General features: G+C 37.1%; 1 protein-coding gene across 2 annotated transcripts in view; it reads right to left on the reverse strand.

Moving 5' to 3' along the window:
* Window positions 1–14,977, reverse strand: part of BACH2 (BTB domain and CNC homolog 2) — a 164,671-nt gene that overhangs the window by 134,957 nt on the left and 14,737 nt on the right. The window lies entirely within an intron of this gene.

The following is a 14,977-nucleotide window of genomic DNA, read 5'->3' on the forward strand; positions in this document are numbered from 1 at the left end:
CTTCAACCCTATCTGCTGATGAGACTTAGCATATCAATCACCACTAACCCCACTTTCTTCTCTACAATCTATTATGAATGCTGCAACCAGACTCATCCATCCTTCCCTCCGCTATTCTTATGCATCTCTTTGTAGTTCTCTACACTGGCTTCCATTTCACCTTAGAATCAAATTCAAGCTCCTGTGCTTTGCCTTCAAATCCCTACACAGTTTTTGTCCCACTTACTTTTCTGACCTGGTAAAAAAATATTCCCCTAACTGCTCTCTCCGCTCCTCCAATGACCTACTAATGACTTCCTCACTCATAACCTCATCACACGGATACAAGACTTCTCTAGAGCTGCCCCAACTCTCTGGAATGGTCTTCCTCGCCCTATTCAGCTTGCTCCTACTTTCTGCTCATTTAAAAGAGCACTCAAAACCCATTTTTTCAAACTTGCCTACCCATCTTCTTCTGTCTCTTAAAACCGTCACTCCTTCCCACCACTACATATCTCCCCTTCTGTTGTGTGTTACTTCCCCCCACCTCCTAGATTGTAAGCTCTTAGGGGTTGCGTCCTCTCCTCCTGTGTCACTGTCTGTATCCATCTGTTATTTGCAAGTCCTAATTTAAGGTACAGCGCTGTGTAATATGTTGGCGCTATATAAAGCCTGTTTAATAATAATAAAAATAATACATTTGTAAAATACAGCAATCTCTAAGAATAAAGCAAAGTAATACAGGGGGAACCAAGGCATAAATGGAGACTAAGGCAGACACTACAATATTTTTATGTTTTTTTTTTTTTTTTAACCTAATGCTAATCTGTGTGAATAACATCTCTAATAAGACTTAAAAAATGCAAAATTAAATTAGATCTGATGTGTTTATTTCTCTAAATATCTTAGATTTACCATGAGCATAGACTTTTCTTGTAGACTGTTCACATGGTAAAGAACAATGAAAGGTAGAAATCTGCATGGAGATGTCTATGGCTGTTTACTGAGCAGGTAGTGGTTGCCATGGCATCCAGCATGTTAACACACAAATCGAACACTTAGAAATACTGAAAATGACGGTGAGTAGGCGGGTGTGCAAGAATAACGGTTTTCTGTGTCTCCAATTAGATGGAATATTACCAAAATAGTAGAAGAAGATATTTTCATTAATGTTTAACAATTTTCAAATGATATTTGGAAATTTTTTCGAAATGTTTTTTTTTTTCCTCAATACCATACATCTTTTTTTTTACAAAAAAATACTAATGCCAAAGAGTTAATAGCAAATAGTCTAATCAAAAAGCAATACATTTTAGATAATACTACCACATAGCCACATAGGGTAGGTAATGATGAAGACCAGACAAAAATGTATTTACATACATATACACATACATACACATATATATATATATATATATATATATATATATATATATATATATATATATATATATATATATATATCACACACTAATACTCAGGCTGTAAAATACAGTATTCTGAATACTAAAAAAACATATCATACAATATGCACATAAATATATGGGACAAGCAGATTTGCTTGCAATGTTGTCTTCATAGGAAGTAAATCGTCTAATGAATTAATGATTTTGAATCACACTTAGGCTGGGTGAATGTTGATGATTTTATCTGCTAGAGTTAGAGTGATCATTATTCCACAATTATTTGTAAGTGACTGCTACATATGGGGAATAGTTGAGTGTACTAGATTTTATTTGATAATCATACCATACCACAATGCGCCATATCCATGCAATCAATTGCTAAGCCATGTGTAGCAAACACTAAGATTTATTAATGTGAATCTGATGCTACCCTATGCCTATGCATGTGTGTGCCCAGCCTTACAATGACAGATCGCCCATGTGTGCCCTGTTTTAAAATGAAACAGTGATTTTCCTGACCAAGGCAAATCATAAGTTCAATGGAACTAAACAGAAGTACATACTATCCAAGTTATACATATAGTTTGTTGCTGTACTGCAATAGAAGAAGTAGGATCACTTGGATTACCAGTTGTTTGGCCAAGTATCAGTGAGTAAAGCTAAGTAAATCAACACAATATCACTTAGGCAGTACTGCGAGAAAGAGAAGCAACTAAATATTTTAAATATCTTCCAATGTGGCCACAAAGGGCAGGGGCCATTTCAGATGTGAAAGGTAAATGCATGTGATCTGAGAAAGCAAGACATCAACTACACCCCACTGTAGAATATTTTCCACAATAATTGTTGTTTGCTGTTCAGCAAAACAACACCTGCACTTGACAGACGCTGAGCCTACATTTACATACAGACGCACAAGTAGTTAGAAGACTCCTTACATATATACGCTTCATTACACAATTGTATGCTTCAGTAATATTCAAAGTTTTAGAGGGTAATGCAATCTGGTACCTATGGCCCCACATACAGAATATTATGTTCTCAGCAATATAATGCACATGTGTAGGTTGTCATGTATACAGACCTGGGATAAATGCATAGGTTATGAATGTACCGTACATTATCTTGTGTAGGTCATTTGCTTTCAAGAGAATCTTTTTTAACCCTTTCAACACTGCAAAAAAAATAAAATCACATGGCTTATTTTTAAATGACCCCCCCCACACACACACACCTGTTTTTAAGTATTTTAAACTTTTGCGCTGGTTATGATGAGTAACTTGTCCCTAACTGTTGGCCACCAGTAGATGGGGATGTATTCTCAAGTAAAGTGTGTAACAATCTCAAGTGTCTGACAGCAAGAGTTTGTATTATTAACTAGTACTTATATAGTGCTGACATATTACATAGTGCTTCACATGTCATGTCATTAGCTGTCCTTCAAAGGGGCTCACAATGTAATGTTATAGGTCATTATCACAGTTAAATGTAATACCTCTGCACTCTTTCCACATATCATTTGTTGCTCTGCTGTCTATTTCCATGCAACAAAAATATGCAAGCAGCATACAAATACCTATCTTATTTCACCGAAATGGCAAAGTAGTTTACAGCTAATAGTAAATACAAGTATGCATAGAAATATGTGACATATGTGAAAACTGACTCTGAATAAACGACTGACTTAAAAAAACATGAACCCTGCAATTTTGTTACTTTACTTGGTGGATGCTTTTCTAAACTCAGTGACTCAAGAACTCGAGCCAAAACTTTTCTTTAATACATTTGTACCGTTTAATTATTAATGCCCTAGTTATACCATGATCAAAATTAGCTACAGAGTGTGTTGGTTAATGTCACATAATTTGCCTACCAGAATAATTTGATCATGTTTAAAAGGACACATATGGCTTTTATTTGAGTGTATTTTTTCAATTAATTCCATGCTAAAATTTCTTAATATTATAGGCTAACAAATGCAACATCAAAAAAAAAATAAAAAAAAAAAATTAAAAAATAATGTGTCAAAACCAAAAATAAACAAACAATTCACTCAACCACAGCAGCAATTTTGGATGCATAGGTTGCTTGTGTCCCTGCACCTTCAAACACTGAATTGGTGCCAAAATGCAAGCATTTTTAGGCATTTTAAAAGTTAATAATTACAAAAAATCTAACAGGTTGTTTTGTAAGTTTTTTCAATTTAAAAATGTCAAAAAGTATTTTTTATTGCAAATATTAATGTTTCAGACATATTTAAACTTTAACATTTTGAGACCAAGTGAAATATTTGTTATTTTATGTAAGTTTGATATTGTACTACATTAAGGTATCTGTGTAATTATATAGGTCAATTAATCTTTGTCTCGACCAACTATTGCTGAAATTTAGTAGTTATCTACAACTGACAATATAATAATTAAATGAACAGGAAAACATTTACTCTCAGAAATAATAGATATGTTAGACAAACTGAGAAGCTATGTTAGGGCAAATGAACTTTATTTAAAAAGACATGCAGTAAAAAAAAAAAAAAAAAAGAATCCAGTTTAGGATTTGTAGAACATTACCTCCTTAGTGGGTTATGTCTGCTCCCTTAACACTTTGTACAATTTTAAAGACCTTTTTTTTTTATTTTTTTTTTTTAACTGCCCAAAACCTTACACAAGTCACTTTTCCAAGCACACATTTTAAATACATATTGGTTTTTTTTTTGCCACAAAGATGTGTATTTTTATGTGGCCAGTTTGCAGATACTACAGCACAACCATATCTTTAACCAACTTTGCTGCAGCATCATGGCTTGATAGAACACTTCTGCATTTGTTGAATAATCACATAATGACAAACTGTTTTTATTTAATTTTTAGATCTGTTTGATATATATATTTAAAACCCAACTGAAGTACTTTATAGTTTTTACCAGATTATTGCATATTGCAACAGATTATAGCATATTTGCACATTATGGTGGCAAACCATTGCACATGTGAATTACTTTGGAAGTCATCAGTGTCGCGCTGCCCCCCCCCATAAACATTTCCTCTGTGACAATGACATTTTTATTGAAAAAAGAAATGCAATAAAGATTTGCGATTTACTATGTGCTTGTCATGTAAATGGTAGTTCTCTATGTTTTCACAGCAGAGACAAGGGTTTATTTGCTGAAATTCGTTCCTGCAAAAGACATATAGGGCCCGATTTATCAATGGTCTGCAAGATTGGAGAGCATAGGCTATCAATCGTAAACCTGGGGGATCCAGTTGGTGCTTAGGCTAGTTAGGCTTTCCTGTCAGTTTTGCAGTAATTATGTTAAGGAATGGAAAGCCTTTAAAAATACAGTAAAAGCTGCATTAGTGAGAAACAACTGACAAGGTACAGTGCAAGAAAGAAAAATGACATTTAAATAAGCTTTCAAAATTGTGTGATTTCTTTTTATAAATTTCTTTTTCAGACACCCTTGAATTAATCCAGGTGGAAGACATAAAAAAAACCATATTGAATACTATACTTAGTTGTAAAAATGCAAATTCATAGCAAATTGTTTAGCGATATGTAAAAGATCTTTTGGTTTAAAAATCAAATAGATAATCTAGTTAAAAGAAAGTGCTGTATTACACTGGTTAGGTCCCCAGTTCATATTTTGGCATTATAAAAATTTGGGGAATTGTGAACTGGTCATGGTGGTGTAAGCATGAGTTGTTGGGAAGCTCCCTCCTCTAGCACTGGAGTGGGGTACCTGGTTTGAATATTGGGCGGGACACGCCATAATCTCTGCAGCATTTTCATGTGGGTTTCCTCAGGGAACTTTCCCTCACAACTGTATAAACATTCAATTTGGTTAAATTGTTCCCTTAGAAATAAATCTTGGTATGTGTGCAGCAGAAAACACAGCGCAGACAGCCAAGCTGCTGGGTGTAATATGGTAATAATAATATTAAAAAAAAAAAAAAAAAAAACAAAAACACACCCTACCCACAAGCCTTTTATTTGCCAAACTTTAGCAAAGGCCAGGCAGAGGATCAGCCAATCAATGATCAGGCTGTATTTGATTGCTTTGAAGGGGACAGTGCTGGATACAGTCTGCAACAATATAACACAGCAACTAGTGTCTTGGTGACAAAACTAGCTTTTACAGGGGCTCATAGGGTCAGGATCTGCAGATTGCAGGGTGGTAGTTGATTCTAAAGGTGCGTACACACTTCCAATTTTTATCGTTCAAAACGAACGACGAACGATCGATTGGGCAAAAATCGTTCATAAAAAAAGTAACCAACGATGCCGACGAACGAGGAAAGTCGTTGGAAACGAACGACCGGACCGGCGGATCGGATTGGACGACGATCGTTGAACATCGTTCGTGTGTACGATCGTTCATTGATCGTCCATGGTCTGAGCATGCGTAATGAACGAACGTTCGTTCACTTTCCTGTCGTGCACATAGTTCCTCTATCGCTCAAACGATCGTATCTATTGTGTGTACAATATCTACGAACGATCGTGTCCTTATCTCTATGTGCAGGATCGGTGCTATACGATCGTTCGTAGATATCGTGCAGGATCGTTCGTCGTTCGTTTTCCAACGATAATAATTGGAAGTGTGTACCTAGCTTTAACCTGGAGCCTGTCCGGTAAAATGAGTTTTAGCAACCTTTCATACCTACATCATTGGGGGCCCTGTCAGGCCCTGGTTCTTCTGTAGGCTGTGTGACATTGCAAGGCCCATTGTGTGAAAATGGCAGATCTCCAGGTCTCTACACTGGACTGGCATGACCTTCTACTGACACAGACAATGCTTTTCCTGCCCCTATCCTACCATTGATACCTCAACACTTCATCTTCTTGGGGACCTCCCAATCCTCAAGTCTTGATATAGGCCTTGCCAACTGGATCTGCCCTGAAAGTCTTGATAGCTTAGCTGGAAGCTACTCCTCAGGTGGCCCTCATCAGGACATAGCAAACAAAGCAAAAAAGTGGTGGAACAATTGTACCTGGCACTATATATATATATTTAATAATTTAGAAAAATATCCAGATTTAGAATACCGCCAAATAGTTTCCTTGTAGTTATCAATTTTTCCTTGTCTGTGTGGGACCCGAGAGCACTGGAGCAGACTCTCCTAGTGATATGGCGGCATAAACCCCTACCCAGCTGCTGGGATGTATCATGGCTCACTACATTAGTAATTACATTGTAAACACATGCTCAACCCAGGGCACTCTGAATTTCAAGCCCAGTTACAGGCCTGGACTATGGGATCTAAAGCTACGTACACACTTCCAATTATTATCGTTGGAAAACGAACGACGAACGTTCATGCACGATATATAAGAACGATCGTATAGCACCGATCCTGCACATAGAGTTAACGACACGATCGTTCGTAGATATTGTACACACAATAGATACGATCGTTTGAGCGATAGAGGAACTATGTGCACGACAGGAAAGTGAACGGACGTTCGTTCATCACGCATGCTCTGAACATGGACGATCAACGAACGACCGTACACACGAACGATGTTCAACGATCGTCGTCCAATCCGATCCGTCGGTCCGGTCGTTCGTTTCCAGCGATTTTCCTCGTTCGTCGGCGTCGTTGGTTACTTTTTTACGAACGATTTTTTGCCCAATCGATCGTTCGTCGTTCGATTGGAACGATAAAAATTGGAAGTGTGTACGCACCTTTACTCAGAGGTCTTGATGACAAAATTGATAGCATTGTTCAGACATTAAATCTAGTTAACTTTTCTTTGCCCTGTCCATGCCAACATGACAACAGAAGTGAAGCCTAAACTTTTTTCAGTATAAAATACACTGTAATTTTTTTAACTGGGTGCTATCATTGGTAATGAGCAAGTTGCACAAACTGAAGTTTGGTGCTTCTAACCTTCCCTACCTAAAGGGATAGAGATCTATTTTACATTTACCTCAAGGTGTAAGGACCTCAGTCAGTTCTTTGGAAAGGTTGACGTCATCTGTAAAACATGATGGAAGCAGGGTGATGGTTTGGGCATGCATGGCTGCCAGTGGTACAGGTTCACTAGTGTTTACGGATGATGCGATAGGAAAAAAGCAGCCAGATAAACACATGTACATCGGAGGTGTACAGAGACATACTATCTGCTTAAATGCAAGTTGATTGGGTGTTGCTTCACAATACAGATGGGCAAAGACCCAAAACAGGGAAAGCAACCCAGGAGTTAATTGAAGCAGGGAAATGGATTATTATTTTCCAATGCCCTAGTCAGTCACCTGATCTCAACCCAATTGAGCATGCATTTTACTTGATGAAGAAGAAACTTTAGACAGAAAGACCCACAAACAAACAGCAACTGAATGCCACTGCAATAAAGGCATGGCAAAGGAGGAAACCCTTTGTCCAAATACATAAGAAACCTGTAAAGAAGGGGATTGTGCATTAAAGAAATATTACAGGTTCTTAAAATTTTTATACAATATTTTTGGACAATCCAATAAATTAAAGCCAAAAGTCTGCACCTAAACCGCATCACAAGTGTTTAATTTCAATTCCATTGTGGTGATATACAGAACCAAAATTATGAAAACTGTGTCAGCGTCCAAATATTTATGGACCTAACTGTACGTTTGGCCCTGTCGATGCATGCTAATGTAAATAGGCTCAGGTCTGGACTCTTGTATGGAAATCCTCTTCTCTAACACAAGTGGAATAACTTTTTGGACATTCCCACAGAATCTCTCTCTCTCACTTTGCCATGTCCTCAGGAGGTGAATTTATAATACTGATGGTGGATATGGAACATTGATTCCAAAACCAAGGTTTGCTCATGTTTCTTAGCCTTTAACACCCTAGTAAACAAAAAGGACAGAAAAATATAAACTATTAATTTTATGCAGTAAGATATCAATTCAGCTAGATATTACTTGTATTATTCTGTAGTATAAAAATATACTTTCTATCTTACAGGATTCAACAAATATTGTTTTTCCCTTGGGGCTCAAAATTTTGTGACGGAGTATTTCCTCTGTGACAACGCCTTAGGTTCGGGGGCCTTTAATATGGCGCAGTCTGGTTTATTTTCCTTTATCCCCATATTAGCAAAGCTTAATAAAACATAAACAGATAAAATAGAGATACCAACACTAAAATTAAAAAAAAAAATAGTATGGGAGGTCTTCTTACAGAAGGCACAATGTTTACACACTTCCAGCCTCTCAAATTTGCAGATAAAAACCCACACCACTTCTAAAAGGTCACAATGCAAAGGGTGAGACTGATGACGAACTATAACGTAGGCAAAAGTTTCCTGTGTTGCTGCTGAGGTTTTTCTTTTTTTCAGCATCTGCAGATGATGGAAACAATGTTCAGCATGTGATAAAGCATCTAAACCTGATCTTCATGTGTAGGTTTGTACTTCCTTTAAAGGACAAATCCACCCAAAACTATATTTTCAGTTGGTTATATCACCCACTGGTTTACCTTGTTCAGGAACCAATATTGTGAGATCACTGCACCTTCTTTTTAAGTTGAACCCATCTTTTTTGACCTTTTCAAGTGGACATTAATTAGATAAAGATACAATTCAGTAACAAGAATAGGAGTAAATAAAGCTAATAATTATTACGATTAAGTGATGGGTACCATGGTGTGATCACAGTCCATGTGAAAGATAGAGATTTGTTTTACAAGCGATACCAGTAAATACTACAATTAAAAGAATTTCCAATTGGCAATTAAAGTTCTAGTACACATACAATATGATATAAGAACACTGAATAAAAAAATCTGTAGCTGACCTATCCTGCAAATGTGTAACATAGGCAGTTGGCAATAATTATTTTGTGTCTTCCTCTGGGCACACACCAGCGCACAGGTTTAGCTTTTTTACCTGCCTGAACGTCATCCCACCTGTCAAAATACAATGACCTGTGCATGCGCAGCTCAGATACACAGGACTGAATGAACTCCCATGCACCTGTCTTTCCAGCCAATCAAGATATCCAAAGATCAGAATGAGAAAGAAGAAGGAAGAAGATGGCAGCACCCAGAACAGGGACATAAGTATTCACTGGGTTTAGTTTTGCTATAATACAGACTGACAATGTTACCCTGGTTTATAGTTGTCAGCCGTAAAGAATGTAGCAAGGGATGATAGCAAATTTAATACAGATTTTTCATGTATAATTTATGAGTTTTCACATGCAACACCCCCTTTTAACCCATATTGAATCTATTATATTAACTTTCAGGTACCCTTAGATTGAATTTGAGTTTGTAATGCACGCTAGGAAATATCTGTCAACATGCACCAAAGGTTTAGTAGTATAGTAGGTGCAGGGTAAAAAAATGTTAATGTAATGATCTCAGGAATGCATATTGCTGCCTGTATAATGGGAACTTTATTAAGACAAATAAAAGTATACAGAAGATATCATATACACATTTGATCCATGATATTGTGACTGTAGGTTTAATATACAGGTGTTATTTGGAGATACAACTACTTTACAACAGTGTTACTAAAACATTTATCCATTATATTTTTACTTTTTGCAAATATACAACTGTTCAACTCCTTTTTTAAGCACAAATTAACATAATATACATAATATATATTTTCTATAAAAAAGGTATACTGCATAAAAAACACAATGTATTATTGTCATATGAATATTGTAGGTCAGAAGTCCACCACAAACCAGAACTTTGCATGTACAGTTACAAAAACGTCATTTAAAGGACTGCTACTTCGATAAATTATATTGTATGTTCATGGTTTCTACACTTTTTGTATTTTGGATGTTGACTGCTTTAGTAATAAAACGTGATCGTGGTTAACAACCACTGCAGAAAACAGACACCTACGTACTTTCACAACACTGCCCACAAATAAACATTATCTGTACTGTGTTCACCATGCATACTGTACAGCATAGCCTATTCCACAGTGTTTTGATCTTCATGCACATGAAACAACTTTTTAAAAGTTTCCCTAAAAATAATATTAACAGAGATCAAAAATAGAACAGTCCTAAATTAAATCAGAGATTACTATCATAAACCTACACAATCTGAAAATTGTATCTAATGAAAAATGTGAACAGTACAAAATAGTCTATATAAAACAAATACTGGCCAACTTTAACTCAACTTCTGCTCTACACAAACTGTTGTGAGTGTATTAAAGATATTCATAATTAAAGATTTTGTAAACCCGGGATGAACACTGCAGCATGCAGAACGCCAAATAAGCTAAAAGCCAGACAACCAGCGTGTTTGGGGCCAGAAATGAAATGGGCCATTTTATGAGGTTTATTTTAAGGCTCACATGTGGGCAATGTGGTACTACCCATGCATGCAACACGTGCTGGTGTGCTTCCAAGTCACTTGGTCCACTAGACCTGCAAGTGCATCACACCACAATGTGCAGTACCACATGTCCCGTGTAATGTGGTACAAAGGTAAACAAAAAAAAAGTGCTTTCACTTGCTGCTGTTCAGTAGGCAGCCATTTCAAATTATTGGGCTACCCTATCCCACCACAGAATGCATTCAGCTGTGCTAACATGGCTGCATTAAGGCTCTTTTTGACCTGCAGTGAGCTAAAGTGTTCTGCTGCATCTGAATGGTAGAGGTTGGTTCAATTTTTTGTATGTGGCCCATAATGGTGTGGTTCACAAAAGGGACAAGCCACTTTTTTCTGCATCTCTGTTCTTTAAAAGTTTGCAGCAGCAAGCAAATCTGGTCAAATGTGGTGTGGTTTGCCCTAAATGTGAATCAGGAGACATTTTAAGCAACCTAGCCTTGTGAACCTGGCATTTTTGATAGTAGATTAATCACCCTAAAAATCTATTTGCTGTGCCATCTACCTTTTGGCTAGCACTCTAGATTTATTTGATATTATATTATTTAAAATGTATACATATACATTTTAACCTGTAACATTACCTCTATTAAAACTGTATACCAGCCTGTGCAAATGTTACCTGGCAGGTAATAAACATTTGCAGTTGCAAATCAAAAGTAAACTCAACGATTGTGATCACATCACTTGCTATAAAGGAGAATATCTCAGGAAAGTAGTGGTCACACAAGAGAAAAAAAAACAGCTCCCAGCTGGCTACAGTGTTTCAAAAACTCCAGCTTAAAATGGCAAGGCAAGCAGGAAGGAAAATATGATTTCACTATCTTGTTTAATTTGTTAAACATTTGAACTTCAGCTCCAGTGTCGGTACTGTCGGTTTCCTGCGAGTTTTAAAAAATGTCAGACACCAAAGTGCATAGAAAAACAGAGGTTCTTTTATTCCACAAAGCTTAGGAAAAAAACTGGAGAGCCCGTCTACAATTTGTCACGCAAAATTTCATGTCACGGCTTTGTAAACTTGCTTAGGGTTACAAGACAGACTTATACGCGGCAAAAGAAAGTGGATTACAGACTTGTCTAACATTGAGAAAAACAAACAGGTTAGCACAAGTCAATACCAATTCCATATTCTTTTTTCTAAAGCACCTCGAGACATGTTTTCCAGGAACGCCATATGCCGTTTTTTCTAGGAACAATAGCCAGAGCTGGACTGTGGCAAAAAAATACCTACTGACCTGCATTTGTGCATTCAGTTCTGGGTCAATGGGAAGCATGAGTTAAAACTTTGCTAAACCTCATACTCCCAGTAGACTTCAGGAGAAAACGAAACTGTTTGTATGTATTAAATATTGGTAAAGAATGATTTATCTCTGTATTATGACCCCCTAGCCCTCAAGTTCCAAACAGCAACAAGTATGGTTAAGGGGACTATTATCAGATGTGCAGTAAAGCACATTTGCCCAAATTGGTAATTAGTACACCATTAAGGGCAGGCATTAAAAGTTTTGTGTCATTTGCATTTACAATCCTGGAAATTAGGGGCTTGCCCTATTCTGCTTTGTTGAAAGCTTACCTTTGCATAAAAAAAATGAAATATGTTCCATTCTACAATTTTGAGCTAAATTGGAACAAACTTATATCTGGGGAAGCATGAATAATAGAACTAGTGCGGACTCTATTGGGTTCTTCCAACTAATAGGCCAGTGTAGCTACCTGTTCTCCATTCAGCCCCTTTCTTCTTCATTGGCAGCAACTGGTTCACATGTACATACAATGATATTCAGCCCATACAAATCTGACCATTTAACTATGGTAAATTACATTAAAATCCAATGCATTAGCACACACATATACTCTCATTTCTTTTTACTGACAACAGAGAAACATATGCAAACCTATGAGTGAGATACAGAAGAATAATGCTTCAGGATAGATTTAAGTCTGAGGAATTAGAAGTATGCTAACCAGTATTCATGTCAAGGTGACTGAAGGTTCTGCTTAAGCGCTGCAATTATTTCCTCCATAACCACAGGTTCTACTACCGCTCATTCAACGTGGAATCAGGCGGGGGAGAAATTTCAGTATGATACATTGTGGCGCGCCACATTTTCCTCTCTGATGAAAGTGCAAATTTCTCAATATGGTCTTAGACCTTCAAACACTACCAATTTTTTCACCGGTAATTTAACCTGAAAGAAGAGAACATACTCTGGAATTGAAAAAGTTGCCAAGTGCAGCATTTGTGTGCAACAAATCCCTTAGCATAGATAAGATATTTTTAATTTTACAATACACAGACATATATACATATACACACACATTTTATAATGTGCAGATGTAAACCCAAGTATTTTACTCCCTATTGTGCTGGTTTTAACAATCCGCTTACAGGTAATGGTAATGTGACGACTAAACTTTATATAGGAGATCCAGGGCTAATAACAATCTTCGACTGACTATACCCAGTATGAAAGTTTTATAGAAAAAAAGTGTTGGGTCCTAGAGGGTCCAACCAAACTACATTAAATACCCAAAGCATGGAGCAACACTTTCTGGAAATTTACCTGCTTCCTCTTGTACTCATCCATTCATATTTTTTCTACCTTAATATCCAAACTAAATGAATAGTATATTAATAGTGAAATGAACAGTAAGTGTCACTACTAGCAGGTTTAGAGTAATAGTCAATTTAAACAACACCTTTAACCCTTTACTGCTGTGGGATAGTGAGGAGTGATGAGTGGGGGTCCAAATCCTGTGTTCTGCATAATCAACTCCCCACTGTGATTTTTTTCATAATACCTCGCTCCTTTTGTAAAGAGGGACTGCCACAAGAAGGGACACTGTAGCACTCTAGGCATGGCACAGTGTATTGGCCATGGTTTAAAGTGTACAAGTAAATAAATCGGATTTCTTATGTACAGTGTCTACTGAATACTTTAGGGACATTGTCAGTGACAGACCCCCACTGCATTATGTAAGCAGATATCAGTGTCCAACTCCAGTCATCAGTGTAAATGGTCAGTGAGCAAGTCAGTCGGTAAAATTGTTCAAATGTGCAGTGAAAAAATTAAATGTCACATAATTTAAAAAAAATCAAAAAAACAAATAAAAAAAAGATCTAGCTGCTGCATCACTACATGTGATGCACTTTTATTGACTTTCAACTCTAAGCGGTGTTCAGAATTAAGATATCAAATATCAGGATATTGCATGGAAATAAAAAAAGGCTGTTTAGAAATGCATCTTGTGTAGTAATTCAATGTTTACTAAATGTTAAGGTAGAAATCAAAAGAGCAATTTTTTCCAACCTTTTACCGAGTCTTACAAACTAAAACCACATGTTTTATTATTAGATGTAACCGCCTTGCTGATAATGACTCACTTGCATTGGCGGAAACAAAGAATCACCATCGCTGGCCCAAGTTCCAAATCGGGTTTTTTAAAGGGTAACACCAGCAAAAAACAAAATACCTCTTCACAAGCAGTAAAATATCGTCTCTGCATATTGGTAAGATATTTCTTTAATATTTAAATATTTGTGCAGCAGAGCCTGCTGTTGATTAAGGCCCCTTCTGTCTTTATTGCCATGGGCAGAGCGGAGGGGCTGCCAGAAGTCTCTTGGGATATCCATGCCATGGCTTCTGGCTGCTCCTTCTGCACATACCCAATCTCAGCATGTGCAGAAGGAGCTTATTCTTCAATGGGGGGAAAAATGCTGATCTCACGCATGCGCAGTGAGATTGGCACTTCTATTTTCCTCAGCAATAACAGCAGGCTATGCCACCTGATTACACACCTACACAGTGCAAGATGGCGTGACATAGGCAGAAGCTGGGAGAAGAAGAAAAGACATGGTGGCACCTGGAGCTTCCTCTGCTACAGGACAAAGACAGATAACAGGACAGTGCAGGACCTAATCCAGGAAAGCTGGAAAGGGGGGATTGAGGGATCTGCAGAGGTAAAGGTGAGTTTCTTTTTTTAATTTAGTTCCACTTTAATATTACTGTAGTCTTAACCCCCCACCCGCCAAAAAAAAAAAAAATTGTACTAAAGTGCAGCTTGCCAACCGTTAATATATGGTGGCTGCGTTGTTTTTAGCATGAGAGCATACCTGTTGATTTTGCAAATGCAATGTTCTTGTAACTTCCTGTGGGAAAAAAAATGAAGCACAAAACTTATTTTGTAAACTTCTACCCCCGTCTATCCACCCCGTGACAATCATTCCCCCATAGATTCAGC

Source organism: Pyxicephalus adspersus, chromosome 4, assembly GCF_032062135.1.
Source record: "Pyxicephalus adspersus chromosome 4, UCB_Pads_2.0, whole genome shotgun sequence".
NCBI lineage: Eukaryota > Metazoa > Chordata > Amphibia > Anura > Pyxicephalidae > Pyxicephalus > Pyxicephalus adspersus.